Consider the following 15,652-nt stretch of genomic DNA (forward strand, 5'->3'; position numbering starts at 1 on the left):
GGCTTGGCTTACTGTAGGTTACGCTCATTGCGTAGTGTCACAAATTAAAAACACATAGACCAAACTGGTCACTTTCCTCTCCGAGTCAATACAGTGGGGAAAAAAATTATTTAGTCAGCCACCAATTGTGCAAGTTCTCCCACTTAAAAAGATGAGAGAGGCCTGTAATTTTCATCATAGGTACACGTCAACTATGACAGACAAAATGAGAAAAAAAATCCAGAAAATCACATTGTAGGATTTTTAATGAATTTATTTGCAAATTATGGTGGAAAATAAGTATTTGGTCAATAACAAAAGTTTCTCAATACTTTGTTATATACCCTTTGTTGGCAATGACACAGGTCAAACGTTTTCTGTAAGTCTTCACAAGGTTTTCACACACATTTTGGCCCATTCCTCCATGCAGATCTCCTCTAGAGCAGTGATGTTTTGGGGCTGTCGCTGGGCAACACGGACTTTCAACTCCCTCCAAAGATTTTCTATGGGGTTGAGATCTGGAGACTGGCTAGGCCACTCCAGGACCTTGAAATGCTTCTTATGAAGCCACTCCTTCGTTGCCCGGGCGGTGTGTTTGGGATCATTGTCATGCTGAAAGACCCAGCCACGTTTCATCTTCAATGCCCTTGCTGATGGAAGGAGGTTTTCACTCAAAATCTCACGATACATGGCCCCATTCATTCTTTCCTTTACACGGATCAGTCGTCCTGGTCCCTTTGCAGAAAAACAGCCCCAAAGCATGATGTTTCCACCCCCATGCTTCACAGTAGGTATGGTGTTCTTTGGATGCAACTCAGCATTCTTTGTCCTCCAAACACGACGAGTTGAGTTTTGACCAAAAAGTTCTATTTTGGTTTCATCTGACCATATGCCATTCTCCCAATCCTCTTCTGGATCATCCAAATGCACTCTAGCAAACTTCAGACGGGCCTGGACATGTACTGGCTTAAGCAGGGGGACACGTCTGGCACTGCAGGATTTGAGTCCCTGGTGGCGTAGTGTGTTACTGATGGTAGGCTTTGTTACTTTGGTCCCAGCTCTCTGCAGGTCATTCACTAGGTCCCCCCGTGTGGTTCTGGGATTTTTGCTCACCGTTCTTGTGATCATTTTGACCCCACGGGGTGAGATCTTGCGTGGAGCCCCAGATCGAGGGAGATTATCAGTGGTCTTGTATGTCTTCCATTTCCTAATAATTGCTCCCACAGTTGATTTCTTCAAACCAAGCTGCTTACCTATTGCAGATTCAGTCTTCCCAGCCTGGTGCAGGTCTACAATTTTGTTTCTGGTGTCCTTTGACAGCTCTTTGGTCTTGGCCATAGTGGAGTTTGGAGTGTGACTGTTTGATGTTGTGGACAGGTGTCTTTTATACTGATAACAAGTTCAAACACATGCCATTAATACAGGTAACGAGTGGAGGACAGAGGAGCCTCTTAAAGAAGAAGTTACAGGTCTGTGAGAGCCAGAAATCTTGCTTGTTTGTAGGTGACCAAATACTTATTTTCCACCATAATTTGCAAATAAATTCATTAAAAATCCTACAATGTGATTTTCTGGAGAAAAAAATTCTCAATTTGTCTGTCATAGTTGACGTGTACCTATGATGAAAATTACAGGCCTCTCTCATCTTTTTAAGTGGGAGAACTTGCACAATTGGTGGCTGACTAAATACTTTTTTTCCCCACTGTATGTGCAACAATTGTGTACCAACAACAGATCGTAGATTAAGGATTTAATGGCAGGTGTATAAGAAAATAAGAAAATTGAAAAGAGCAAAAACGGTTGGACCATCTTAGCCATAGGGCCCCTCCCTATGGCTAAGATGGTCCAACAGTTTTTGCTCTTTTCAATTTTCTGAAGCCCAGGGGCTTAGGGCAGTGCCACACTGGGGTAGAGAGCGGCAGAAGAAGCCCTTGTAATAGGGAGAGAGCATCTGGTAGTGGTAGAAAAGAGACAAAACAAGGTTGTAGTCATTCCAAATGACAACAGAAGCATTAATAAACTAACTATGGCTCTTTGCAGTATGTGAACAGTTATGTACCTGTTAATTCACACTGGCTGCGCCTGCAGATTGGCCAAATATGGTAATGTCGTCCTTGGCTCTGCCAAAGGCCTGGATATTCTGTGCACCCAAGTAATGACAGCATGCTGGTCCCAGAGTCCATAGTTCCCTGCCATGGGAAGCAAACATCTGTCACTAGGTCCACTGTGAGGCCCCCAAAATGAAAATCTGATTTTGGTTTAATTTTTGGGTTTTTCTTCCATATTTACCACTGTTAGTGGACTTGTTTGAATTTCAATAGATCAGGGCCTGTACAGGGCTCTACAGTGCAACCATTTTACGTGCCTAAAAATAAATGCGCAAACTGAAAAAGTCAAGTATGAGCACATGTGCAAGTTGTGATTTATAGCAAAAAAATGCTGTTGTAGCTATTTTCAAAGTATTTCTGCCATTTTATGTCATAGCTGGCAGCTAATAACACATAGAACTACAAAACCCTCTGGAGAGCCCTGCGGTTGCGGGCGGTGCAGTAGCCGTACCAGGCAGTGATACAGCCCGACAGGATGTTCTCAATTGTGCATCTGTAAAAGTTTGTGAGGGTTTTAGGTGCCAAGCCAAATTTCTTCAGCCTCCTGAGGTTGAAGAGGCGTTGTTGCGTCTTCTTCACCACACTGTCTGTGTGGGTGGACCATTTCAGATTGTCAGTGATGTGTACGCCAAGGAACTTGAAGCTTTCTACCTTCTCCACTGCGGTCCCATCAATTTGTGGATAGAGGCGTGCTCCCTCTGCTGTCCACGATCAGCTCCTATTTTCCTGGCACCACTACGCCAGGGCCCTCACCTCCCTTCCTGTCTCGTCATTGTTGGTAATCAGGCCTACTACTGTTGTTTCATCTGCAAACTTGATGATTGAGTTGGAGGCGTGTGTGGCCACGCAGTCATGGGTGAACAGGGAGTACAGGAGGGGGCTGAGCACACACCCTTGTGGGGCCCCTGTGTTGAGGATCAGTGTAGTGGAGGTGTTGTTTCCTACCTTCATCACCTGGGGGCGGCCCGTCAAGAAGTCCAGGACCCAGTTCCACAGGGCGGGGTTCAGACCCAAAGCCCCGAGCTTAATGATGAGCTTGGAGGGTACTATGGTCTTGAAGGCTGAGCTATAGTCAATGAACAGCATTCTTACATAGGTATTCCTCTTGTCCAGTTGGGATAGGGCAGTGTGCAGTGCGATGGCGATTGCATCGTCTGTGGATCTATTCGGGTGGTATGCAAATTGAAGTGGGTCTAGGGTGTCAGGTAAGGTAGAGGTGATATGATCCTTAACTAGCCTCTCAAAGCACTTCATGATGACAGAAGTGAGTGCTACGGGGCGATAGTCATTTAGTTCTGTTACCTTTGCTTTCTTGGGTACAGGAACAATGGTGGACATTTTGAAGCAAGTGGGTACAGCAGACTGGGATAGGGAGAGATTGAATATATCCGTAAACACTCCAGCCAGCTGGTCTGTGCATGCTCTGAGGACGCAGCTAGGGATACCGTCTGGGCCGGCAGCCTTGCGAGGGTTAACACACTTTAATGTCTTACTCACGTCAGACACGGAGAACGAGAGTGGGCAGCGTCGGTGGCACTGTGTTATCCTCAATGCTGGTGAAGAAGGTGTTCAGCTTGTCCGGGAGCAAGACGTCGGTGTCCGTGGCTGGTTTTCCCTTTGTAAGCAGTGAAAAGTTTGGACACACCTACTCATTCAAGGGTTTTTATTTATTTGTACTATTTTTTACATTGTAGAATAATAGTGAAGACATCAAAACTATGAAATAACACATATGGAATCATGTAGTAACCAAAAAAGTGTTAAACAAATAAAAATGTATTTTATATTTGAGATTCTTCAAATAGCCACCCTTTGCCTTGATGACAGCTTTGCACACTCTTGACATTCTCTCAACCAGCTTCACCTGGAATGCTTTTCCAACAGTCTTGAAGGACTTCCCACATATGCTGAGCACTTGTTGGCTGATTTGACTTCATTCTGCCGTCTGACTCATCCCAAACCATCTCAATTGGGTTGAGGTCGGGGGATTGTGGAGGCCAGGTCATCTGATGCAGCACTACATCACTCTCCTTCTTGGTAAAATAGCCCTTACACAGCTTGGAGGTGTGTTGGGTCATTGTCCTGTTGAAAAACAAATGATAGTCCCATTAATCCCAAAAGAGATGGGATGTTGTATTGCTGTAGAATGCTGTGGTAGCCATGCTGGTTAAGTGTGCCTTGAATTCTAAATAAATCACAGACAGTGTCACCAGCAAAGCACCCCCACACCATACCACATCCTCCTCCATGCTTTATGGTGGGAACTACACATGCGGAGATCATCCGTTCACCCACACCGCGTCTCACAAAGACACGGCGGTTGGAACCCAAAATCTCAAAATAACAAATTTCCACCGGTCTAATGTCCATCACTGGTGTTTCTTGGCCCAAGCAGGTCACTTCTTATTATTGGTGTCCTTTAGTAGTGGTTTCTTTGCAGCAATTCGACCATGAAGGCCTGATTCACACAGTCCCCTCTGAACAGTTGATGTTGAGATGTGTCTGTGACTTGAACTCTGTGAAGCATTGATTTGGGCTGCAATTTCTGAAACTGGTAACTCTAATGAACTTATCCTCTGCAGCAGAGGTAACTCTGGGTCTTCCATTCCTGTAGTGGTCCTCATGAGAGCTAGTTTCATCATAGCGCTTGATGGTTTTAGCGACTGCACGTGAAGAAACGTTCAAAGTTCATGACATTTTCCGTATTGACTGACCTTCATGTCTTAAAGTAATGATGGACTGTCGTTTCTCTTTGATTATTTGATCTGTTCTTGCCATAATATGGACTTGGTCTTTTACCAAATAGTGATATCTTCTGTATACCTTGTCACAACACAGCTGATAGGCTCAAACGCATTAAGAAGGAAATAAATTCCACAAATTAACTTTTAAGAAGGCACACCTGTTAATTGAAATACATTCCAGGTGACTACCTCATGAAGCTGGTAGAGAGAATGCCAAGAGTGTGCAAAGCTGTCATCAAGTCAAAGGGTGGCTATTTGAAGAATCTCAAATATAAAATAGATTTTGATTTGTCTAACACTTTTTTGGTTACTACATGATTTCATATGTGTTATTTCATAGTTTTGATGTCTTTACTATTATTCTACAATGTAAAAAATAGTAAAAATAAAGAAAATCCCTTGAATGAGTAGGTGTGTCCAAACTTTTGACTGGTAGTTTACGTCTCGTGTCTGAGCCGTTGAATTGCGACTCCACTTTGTCTCTGTACTGACGTTTTGCCTGTTTGATTGCCTTATGGAGGGAATAACTACACTGTTTGTATTCGACCATATTCTCAGTCACCTTTCCATGGTTAAATGCGGTGGGTCACGCTTTCAGATTGGCGCGAATGCTGCCATCTATCCACGGTTTCTGTTTTGGGTAGGTTTTAATAGTCACAGTGGGAACAACATCCGCTATATACTTCCTGATGAACTCAGTCACCATGTCCGTGTATAAGTCAATGTTATTCTCAGAGGCTACCCGGAACATATCCCAGTCTGCATGATCAAAACAATCTTGAAGCATGGATTCCGATTGGTCAGACCAGCGTTGAATAGACCTTAGCACGGGTAATTCCTGTTTGAATTTCTGCCTATAGGAAGGGAGGAGCAAAATGGAGTCGTGATCTGATTTGCCGAAGGGAGGGCGGGGAGGGCCTTGTAGGCATCCCGGAAGGGGGAGTAGCAGTGGTCGAGTGTTTTTCCAGCGCGAGTACTACAGTCAATGTGTTGATAGAACTTCAGTAGCTTTTTCCTCAAATTTCCTTTGTTAAAATCCCCAGCTACAATAAATGTGGCCTCAGGATATGTGGTTTCCAGTGTCCAGTGTAGTTCCTTGAGGGCCGCCTTGAGGGGGAATATACACGGCTGTGATTATAACCGAAGAGAATTCTCTTGGGAGGTAATACGGCCGGCATTTGATTGTAAGGTATTCTAGGTCAGGTGAACAAAAGGACTTGAGTTTCTGTACGTTATCACAATCACACCATGGAGTAGAAGCACACAGGCATAGACGTTGGTCGAATTTACCCGAAAGTCTACTAAAGTGTGGCTTTGTCCTTTAAACGGCCCGCCCCTTAAAGGGGCAGCTGAACATTTTAGTTTCACCTAAGTGACTCAAATATTTAGGGTACATTGTAATTGATTGAGCATGAAACACTCCAAAAACCTTTCATTCATCAACTTCTAGTCATTTCTTATCATAAAAACACTATTCCTCAAATACTTTCATTGTGTTCCTAAATTTCTTTGTCCTCCAAATATTTTCTACTTAGGAGCACATGTACTTGCTGCATTGATAAAGCTACAGAAAATAGGAATGCTGATCGAGGTCAGTTTTGCCTTTTAGATCATAATTTAAAAAACATTAAATGAACAGGGAGGGACCTTATCCTAGATCAGTACTCCTAGATCAGTCAGGGCTTTATGAATCTAGGCTCTGACTTGTCTCCTTTCGCCAACTGCTGCTTTGCTTTCTCACCTGGAGCACTGGAGTCCCCGGTGCTGATAAATCCCAGAGCGCGGACCCGGTAGTTCACGGTGACAACAATGACCTTGTCCCTGTCTGCTATCTCCTTCCCATCGTACAGGGAGTTGCCCAAGAAGCTGACATCATTGGAGGCCCAGAGGAGGAAGGCACCGCCATTACAGGCAGGCCCGTGGACACTGTGCAGATAAGAGGGTAATGACAAACAAATTAAAATACCACTTGAAATGCTACTTGTGCTTAGGCTATAGGTTATGCTATTCATTATTATGAGGGTAAAGTAATCCTGTCCCTGAACAATTCGGCCTGGCTATTAGGCTACTGTAGAGGTGTAGCTTACCTTGGCCTTGAGGGACAAAGATGTGGAGGAAAAGACAGTCCTCACTGCCTTGAGTGGCGGATTGCATCAGAGTCACCTGCAGACACCGCTCCTTGTATTCCCTGTGAGTGAATAATAATAATAATAATAGTACAATAATCATCTTTTGCATTGGCAAACTAAAAGTTGCTGATAGAAAGGATTGGCATGCTAAATTCAACACATTAGAAAATAGTCTCTCTTGGTGCAGGTTTACAGGTGCACATTAGAGGAATAAAACAGCCCTCACTGAAATATTTTATTAATTTTAGGCTGTGGGGTTGAACATACGTTGTCTAAAGTAAAATAATTTTTAGGGCTCAGGGACAGCCAGAGGTGGCATGGCAACAGGAATGTCCTGCCTGACCACTGGAGCAGTGGCCACGTTGGGTGTGTTCACGGGAGCAGAAACCCTGCGTAGACAGCTGGCATGCCAACGAGATCCATCTGCCAGTTGAAATGTTGCTGGGCCCAGTTGACGACTGACCTGACTTGGAGAGGACCAGAACGTGCCCAGTTTGTTGGCCCGGTGAGGTTGACAGGCTCTGACCCAGTCAGACACCTTGATGATTGGCGGCTGAGCCCTGCGCTTCTTGTCAAACCTCTGCTTCATGTCACGCTGATGCTTCCGCACTGAAGGTGGCAGCGCCCTTGGTGGGCGGAGTCTGGTGAAGGGCAGCACAAGCTCCACTGTGACTGTGCCCATTTGGGTGACTTTGGGCCATTTAGAGTGAAGGTCATACAGCACAACGAGGAACCTTTGATGGTGTGGGATGTTGTGTAGCTCCCCACATACGTCAGGCTGTAGGTGCTCCCAAGGCCCAGATGGCCAGTCCAGGGGCTGTAGAGGGGGACGGGCAGGTGAGCCAGTCTTCCCACTGACGAGGCATGGTGTGCAGGACCTGACGAGCTCTTCAAGGTCACGATCTATGCCAGGCCACCACACCATGTCACGACACTGCCGTTTCAGTTTGACGATGCCGAGATTACCTTGTGTGGTGGCTCTGTGTGGTGATGGGGGGTAGGAAGTCTGCTACAACATTGTATTTTCCTGGAGTGAACTGCGCTCCCCTACGGAGTACTTTTGCACTGTCGGACTGAGGGCGCGAGATGCGAAAGCTATGGGCTTTTCCACGCCATCATGCAGCCGAGACTGGACGGCCCCCATAGCCACTGCTGAGGCGTCGCAGGTCACCAGCGGGGGGGCAGTTCAAGTGGAAGTTTAGCTCCTCAATTGCTGCCTGACAGTCCAGTCCCAAGGAGCGTCCTGCTTAAGAAGCTGTCACAGTGTTGACATTATGGAATATTCCGTTAGAAACCGTATGTAGTAGGCGGTCATGCCTAGGAATGAAGCCAACTGTGAAGCTGATGTGGGGATGGGCACTTCGAGGATGGCATCCACATTCGACTGCAGCGGAGAGACATACTAGTGGATGACACCCGGAACCCAACAATGTCTATGGCTGATTCTGAGAACTCACACTTGTCAGTGTTCAGTGATGGCGGTTGAGGTTGATGAACATCTGCAATAGGTGCTCATCTTGAGTGGGAGCGTCTGGCCCATGCACCACAATGTCATCCAGGTAGACCACAACACCAGGGCAGCCAGCGAGGACGGTGGTCATGATCTTCTGAAAGCAACTTGGTGCTGAGCTCAGGCTAAAAGCCATGTGCTTGTAGCGATACCGTCCAGTGTGGGTGATGAAGGCCATTAAGTTCCTGCTCTCCCGATGAAGAGGAACCTGCATGTAGCCTTGTCGAAGGTCGAGCTTGGAGACGACGCGGGAGCCATGGAAGTATGTTGTAAGCTCCTACGTTGTGGGTAGTGGATATTTGTCAGGCACCACTGCTTTGTTGGCTGCTCGCAGGGTCAACGCAGGTTCTGATGCCCCTTGATTTCTGCTGAATGATCACCACATTTGACACCCAGGGAGAGGCATCGATGGGTTCGATTAGATCGTTTGTCACGAGGCGTTGGAGAACTTCCTCAACGTCTTTGCGGAGGGCCAGGTGGATCTGACACAGTGGATGAATTACAGGAGGAACCTTGGGGTCCAAGAGTGGTTTGCGTGTGAATGCAGTCAGGCATCCCAATCCACTGAACAGATCTGGATACTGTTGGTGCCATGCAGAGGACACATTAAGTATATTGGCCCCACTGTTGTCCTGTAGAGAGAATCCAAGACTGACAAAAAAGTCCAGACCCATGATGTTTGCGCCCTGGCGTGTGACGTGAAATTGGAAGGAGTTCAAGGCCTTGGAACCATATTGTACTGGGAGGTGAAGGAGGCCGACGACATCTATCTTCTTCTGGCCGTAGCCACAGAGCGTGGTGGACGGAGGCTGCAGAGGGAAGTGCTGGAAGAACTGGTTGTATGATGCTGCATTTAGCAAAGACACCTTGGCACCGGTGTCAAGGAGAGCGGGCACGTAGCTCTCTTCCAGGTAGAGAGGGCCCATAGTAAAGTTCACTGAGTGGGGCTCCACTGTATGGATCACCACCTGTGTGTTGTGGCTGTCGTAGGCACATGGTTGCGCTGATGCATCAGCGGGTGAGGAGCGGCACCACTTTGCAAAATGGTTCAACTTTTGACAGTGTCTGCATGTCTGGCCCTTTAACTGGGCAATCTGGAGCCCATGTAGCATGATGGGTAGATCCACAATTGACCCTAAACCCCACCCCCAAACAGAGATTGTCCAATCAGAGCTTAGCAACTGTAACCAACCACTCGAACCTCTGACACTTTTCGCAAAAAAAACTCATGCCGTCTATGGGCTACAGGCAGAGGTCCTTTTCCTTTCTCTGCTACAAGTTAACAGAAAATTGTAAAAACGTTGTGCTTGGGGCACATGTAATACTGACAGTCGTTATCTGGAGAGGTTAGAGGGTGGTGTCTTTTTTATACCCTTTCAAAACCAAAAGCTTTGTGGACGACTTCATTCACAGTTGAACACAAGCAAGATAACCAAGGACACATATGTTTGCTCCAAGATAAGCAACTAAGTTAAGTTAACCTTTAGCATAATATGTGACATCGCAATATAATACTAAGAGAAAAAAGAAACTGTCTAGATAAAGTTAGCAACAACGTTAACATTATACAACTAAGCTAAAGTTTGTCTTTGCTAGCTAAAGTTAGCTAACTAGCTTTGCTACATTATGCTCAAATAGCCACAATAGCCTATTGGCTACTGTCTAAAACTGTAAGGGTACAGCCTCAGTGTTAACTGTAAACACACGCCGGAAGTTGAACAAAATTCTCACAATGTTTAAGTTTCCGCTTACAAGACCTAAAATTTGCTCAGTGCCCCAACATTTTTGGGGGAACATTATTTTCTGCATTAAAGTGGACACGCTCTAGGTGAAAGTAATTTCTACACATGACAAATAAATCACACCACGGCATCCCTGTGATTATCATTTTTTCCATCATTTGGTAGTGGTACTCATGATTAGGTTTGAGAGCTTCGGTAAAGCTGTCTTGGTCTGGGCACTTTATTTCCAGACGCCTGTGGCTTGGGTTCTCCTTGCTCTGGACTTTCCTGTCAGAAGATGTGCCTAAATGAGGTTGACAACAAAATCACATGGGAACACTTTGTGCCCGACTCAAGCTCCAGGCCTCTCTTCATCGCCTTGGTCTGCACTGTTTCTTTTTCCTCTGCATGCTGGTGGCAAGACTGTCAAAGTCTGCTACCCTGGAACAGACCCTCTTAAAAGAGGATGAAGTAAGGCATTGGGAGCGGACGCGATGCCAGGAGTTCTTGTTGCTCTGCTGTCTTGTCTCTTTTTCCAGTGCCTCTGCTTCAGACTAGGAGATCACATCATATCACTGTAATATACTGTATCTCATTTTCATTCCAAACTGTAGAGAAACAGCTTGGTTGTGGCAGCAGAGAAAATGTTGGGAACGCATCAGTAGGGTGGGAGGAGGATGATGGTGGCCCTGTGTTCTCCAATAGTGGGAGCTGCAAAAGAACAGTGGAAAGAACAGTTATTACAAAGCACCAACAATTTGTTTAAATCTATGTATTTTTTGTTTCCAGGGTGTATAGAGGAACATTCCCAGTTGGAAGAACAGGAGGAAGGGGAGAGCTTAAAGATTCAATTCGCTCAAAAGGAAAAAGAAAATGCTCTTCAGGAAACTAAAATCCCTAACCTGTTACTGGTCACTAAATAATAGCAGTGTCCCCAACTACTTCCAATACTGCACTGGGTTTACTTATGATCAGTTTAATAACTTGTGCAATTTTTTTAGAGTACCAAATCATAAAACAGCCCCTGTACATACAAGAGAGTAGATAGGGAGATTCAACAGATGCCATTGCGTCAGCAGTTTCTGCTTGTGCTGATGAAACTCAAGACAACATTTTAACCTGAAAGATGAGTTCTGGCTTTTAGATTTCATATGGACTTAAAGTGTTATCACTTTATTCAATTCCTGGGTGGACTTTATGTATGACAGGCTAGGTCAGTTGTCTGTATTGCCTCACAGGGACAACGTCACAGAAAACATGCCAGATAACTACAGGAGAGATTTTACTCCGATCTTTGCAAAACTAGATTGCACAGAGTTAAAGATGGAGAAACCAAGCTCACTGCTACTGCAAAGCCAAACATATTCCAACTACAAGTCTACCAACACACTGAATTCTCTAATATGTGATCCACGTGGCCCAGTTATACTTGCATCCACCCTCTACAGGACCATTTCTGACAGATAAATATTTAAACAGTGTAACATCACAGAGTTACTGCATAGACTGCTGCAATGTGGCTACCTCAAGAGCGATAATGGACTCATGGCAGACAAGGGGTTTCTTACTGAGAAAGATGTGGAGGAAATTGGCCTTAGATTGTCCAACCTACAAATGCGAGAACGAGATGTCGAGATGACAAAGAAAATAGCGAAGCATAGGTTGCACATGGAAAGGTCAATAGCCAAAATTAGGACGTTTAAAATAATATCTGGCAAGATCCCTAATTCCAGATTAGGAAACATAAACCAGAGATGGTTTTTGGTTAGCATGCTGTTCAACATCCAGCCACACATTATTAAGAAGTAGGCTAGTCCTAACATTTAAAAAAAATGTATGATGAAGTTGCCTCTTTTACAATGGGGGTCAATAGGAAAGAATGTTTGTCTTTCCCAATTTGTGGGCGTGGTCGAGGAGAATTCCTTATTATTAAGTGAATACTGACTGGGACTATTGCAGCAGACAACCACACCGGGTTTCACTCCTATTAGTCTGTTCTGGAGGCAAAGGGGGGGTCCGACTCAGTACTAGATGGGTGTACCTAATTAACTGGCCACTGAGTATAAGTGAAGCAAGAGATTGAACTTCACTGAGTTCGCCCCATTAGTTTACACTATATAGGTCAACGTTTTTTCTGTGATCGAATCAACATTATAACCTTTTCAATGCAACAAAACAAAACAAATCTAACTTTGCAAGATTGAGTCTGTGATTTTGTTGTAGGCAGAGCCAGAGCGCAACAGAGTAGAATTATATTGGTGGGGGTAGCCCACGAGCGGTCTTTCAATCACCCACGAGTGAATGTGCTTTTCAGATCAGTTCAGATCAGAGCGCAGAGCCGCGGGTATGCACATCAGATCAGAGTGCAGAGCCGCGGGTATGCACATTTGTTGATATTCTTTGCTAGTTAGACGAGTTATTAGACCAGTTAGATAAGAATAGGTCAGCAATGGGGAGTTACTGCTTCCTACAAGAGCACAAAACGTGTACGCTACATTTCAAGCTGTCTTTGAAAAGCCAGTCAGGGGGGCCTCCCGAGTGGCGCAGCGGTCTATGGAACTGCATCACAGTGCTAGAGGCGTTACTACAGACCCGGGTTCATTCCCTGGCTGTGCCACAACCGGCCGTGGCCTGGAGTCCAATAAGACGGCACACAATTGGCCCAGCGTCGTCCGGGTTAGGGGAGGGTTTGCCTGGGGGAGCTTTACATGGCTCATCGCGCCCTAGCGACTCCCTGTGGTGGGCCGGGTGCCACACATTGGTGCGGCTGGTAGGCGGGTCATGTTTCGGAGGACGCATGACTCCACCTTCACCTCTCCCGTTGGGGAGTTGCAGCGATGAGACAAGATCGAAAAAGGGGGGTAAAATACAAAAACCCGACAAAAAAACAAATTGCCAGTCAGGTAAAAAGCTTATGTCTTAATTAAAGGGCAGTGTTGTGTTTTGAGAATTCCTTGAATATGCAAATAAGCCAATAGGCAGAGGGGTAACTTACATTGTCTAATTCTCTGTATGGGAATAATAATACATTGTATTTTGTAAAGTGGTTTCTTGCATCATACAACACAATACAATGCAATTTACAGTCACCTTGGTGTTACAGACCAAGTCAAAAAATCATTAATTAATGTCAAGCCCTTCATAATGTAAAAAAGTGTTTTAAAGTCTCATCCAATGTAGGCCTGCATTGAACACCACATACAGGCTACCGTAGGCTATCATATAAATCAAAAGCTATTTCCATGTGGAAATGTTATGGGATTTGCTCCATTGGTTTTGTTGGAGAGGTTAGAGGATGGTGTCTTTTTTATACCCTTTCAAAACCAAAAGCTTTGTGGACGACTTCATTCACAGTTGAACACAAGCAAGATAACCAAGGACACATATGTTTGCTCCAAGATAAGCAACTAAGTTAAGTTAACCTTTAGCATAATATGTGACATCGCAATATATTACTAAGAGAAAAAAGAAACTGTCTAGATAAAGTTAGCAAGAACATTAACATTATACAACTAAGCTAAACTTTGTCTTTGCTAGCTAACGTTAGCTAACTAGCTTTGCTACATTATGCTCAAATAGCCACAATAGCCTATTGGCTACTGTCTAAAACGGTAAGGGTACAGCCTCAGTGTTAACTGTAAACACACGCCGGAAGTTGAACAAAATTCTCACAATGTTTAAGTTTCCGCTTACAAGACCTAAAATTTGCTCAGTGCCCCAACATTTTTGGGGGAACATTATTTGTAACTATGAAAATAATTTTGTCAAAACAGATTTTGAACCGAAAAGTGTACGTTTGATTCTAGAGTGGGGACAATCAATCCAAAAAATATTTTGGTTAGGGTGTAGGGGCAGATTAATGTAATCTTGTCTTCAGGAGATTTTATTATCTATTAACTTTATTTAGTCTTATCAGTGGAACAATTATCATTCTTAACAATGGCCTAAAATATAGGTTAGTTAATATGCTTGTCAGCAAGAACACTACTGTTATTCGCCACACTTATTATTCCACTTCTTCCCAATTTTGTCAGTCTAATCAAAAATTTTTTATCTGCCTACTTAAATCTTTGAAAATGAATTACAGTGGGGGAAAAAAGTATTTAGTCAGCCACCAATTGTGCAAGTTCTCCCACTTAAAAAGATGAGAGAGGCCTGTAATTTTCATCATAGGTACACGTCAACTATGACAGACAAATTGAGGAAAAAAAATCCAGAAAATCACATTGTAGGATTTTTAATGAATTTATTTGCAAATTATGGTGGAAAATAAGTATTTGGTCACCTACAAACAAGCAAGATTTCTGGCTCTCACAGACCTGTAACTTCTTCTTTAAGAGGCTCCTCTGTCCTCCACTCGTTACCTGTATTAATGGCACCTGTTTGAACTTGTTATCAGTATAAAAGATACCTGTCCACAACCTCAAACAGTCACACTCCAAACTCCACTATGGCCAAGACCAAAGAGCTGTCAAAGGACACCAGAAACAAAATTGTAGACATGCACCAGGCTGGGAAGAGTGAATCTGCAATAGGTAAGCAGCTTGGTTTGAAGAAATCAACTCTGGGAGCAATTATTAGGAAATCTGGAGCTCCACGCAAGATCTCACCCTATGGGGTCAAAAATCCCAGAACCACACGGGGGGACCTAGTGAATGACCTGCAGAGAGCTGGGACCAAAGTAACAAAGCCTACCATCAGTAACACACTACGCCGCCAGGGCCTCAAATCCTGCAGTGCCAGACGTGTCCCCCTGCTTAAGCCAGTACATGTCCAGGCCCGTCTGAAGTTTGCTAGAGTGCATTTGGATGATCCAGAAGAGGATTGGGAGAATGTCATATGGTCAGATGAAACCAAAATAGAACTTTTTGGTAAAAACTCAACTCGTTGTGTTTGGAGGACAAAGAATGCTGAGTTGCATCCAAAGAACACCATACCTACTGTGAAGCATGGGGGTGGAAACATCATGCTTTGGGGCTGTTTTTCTGCAAAGGGACCAGGACGACTGATCCGTGTAAAGGAAAGAATGAATGGGGCCATGTATCGTGAGATTTTGAGTGAAAACCGCCTTCCATCAGCAAGGGCATTGAAGATGAAACGTGGCTGGGTCTTTCAGCATGACAATGATCCCAAACACACCGCCCGGGCAACGAAGGAGTGGCTTCGTAAGAAGCATTTCAAGGTCCTGGAGTGGCCTAGCCAGTCTCCAGATCTCAACCCCATAGAAAATCTTTGGAGGGAGTTGAAAGTCTGTGTTGCCCAGTGACAGCCCCAAAACATCACTGCTCTAGAGGAGATCTGCATGGAGGAATGGGCCAAAATACCAGCAACAGTGTGTGAAAACCTTGTGAAGACTTACAGAAAACGTTTGACCTGTGTCATTGCCAACAAAGGGTATATAACAAAGTATTGAGAAACTTTTGTTATTGACCAAATACTTTTTTTCCACCATAATTTGCAA

At 44.6% G+C, this 15,652-nt stretch overlaps 1 pseudogene; it reads right to left on the reverse strand.

Moving 5' to 3' along the window:
* Nucleotides 1–1,843: 1,843 nt before the first annotated feature.
* On the reverse strand, nucleotides 1,844–7,642 carry LOC121584300 (annotated as a pseudogene).
* Nucleotides 7,643–15,652: the final 8,010 nt, after the last annotated feature.

The sequence above is a fragment of the Coregonus clupeaformis genome, chromosome 16 (assembly GCF_020615455.1).
Source record: "Coregonus clupeaformis isolate EN_2021a chromosome 16, ASM2061545v1, whole genome shotgun sequence".
Classification (NCBI taxonomy): Eukaryota; Metazoa; Chordata; class Actinopteri; order Salmoniformes; family Salmonidae; genus Coregonus; species Coregonus clupeaformis.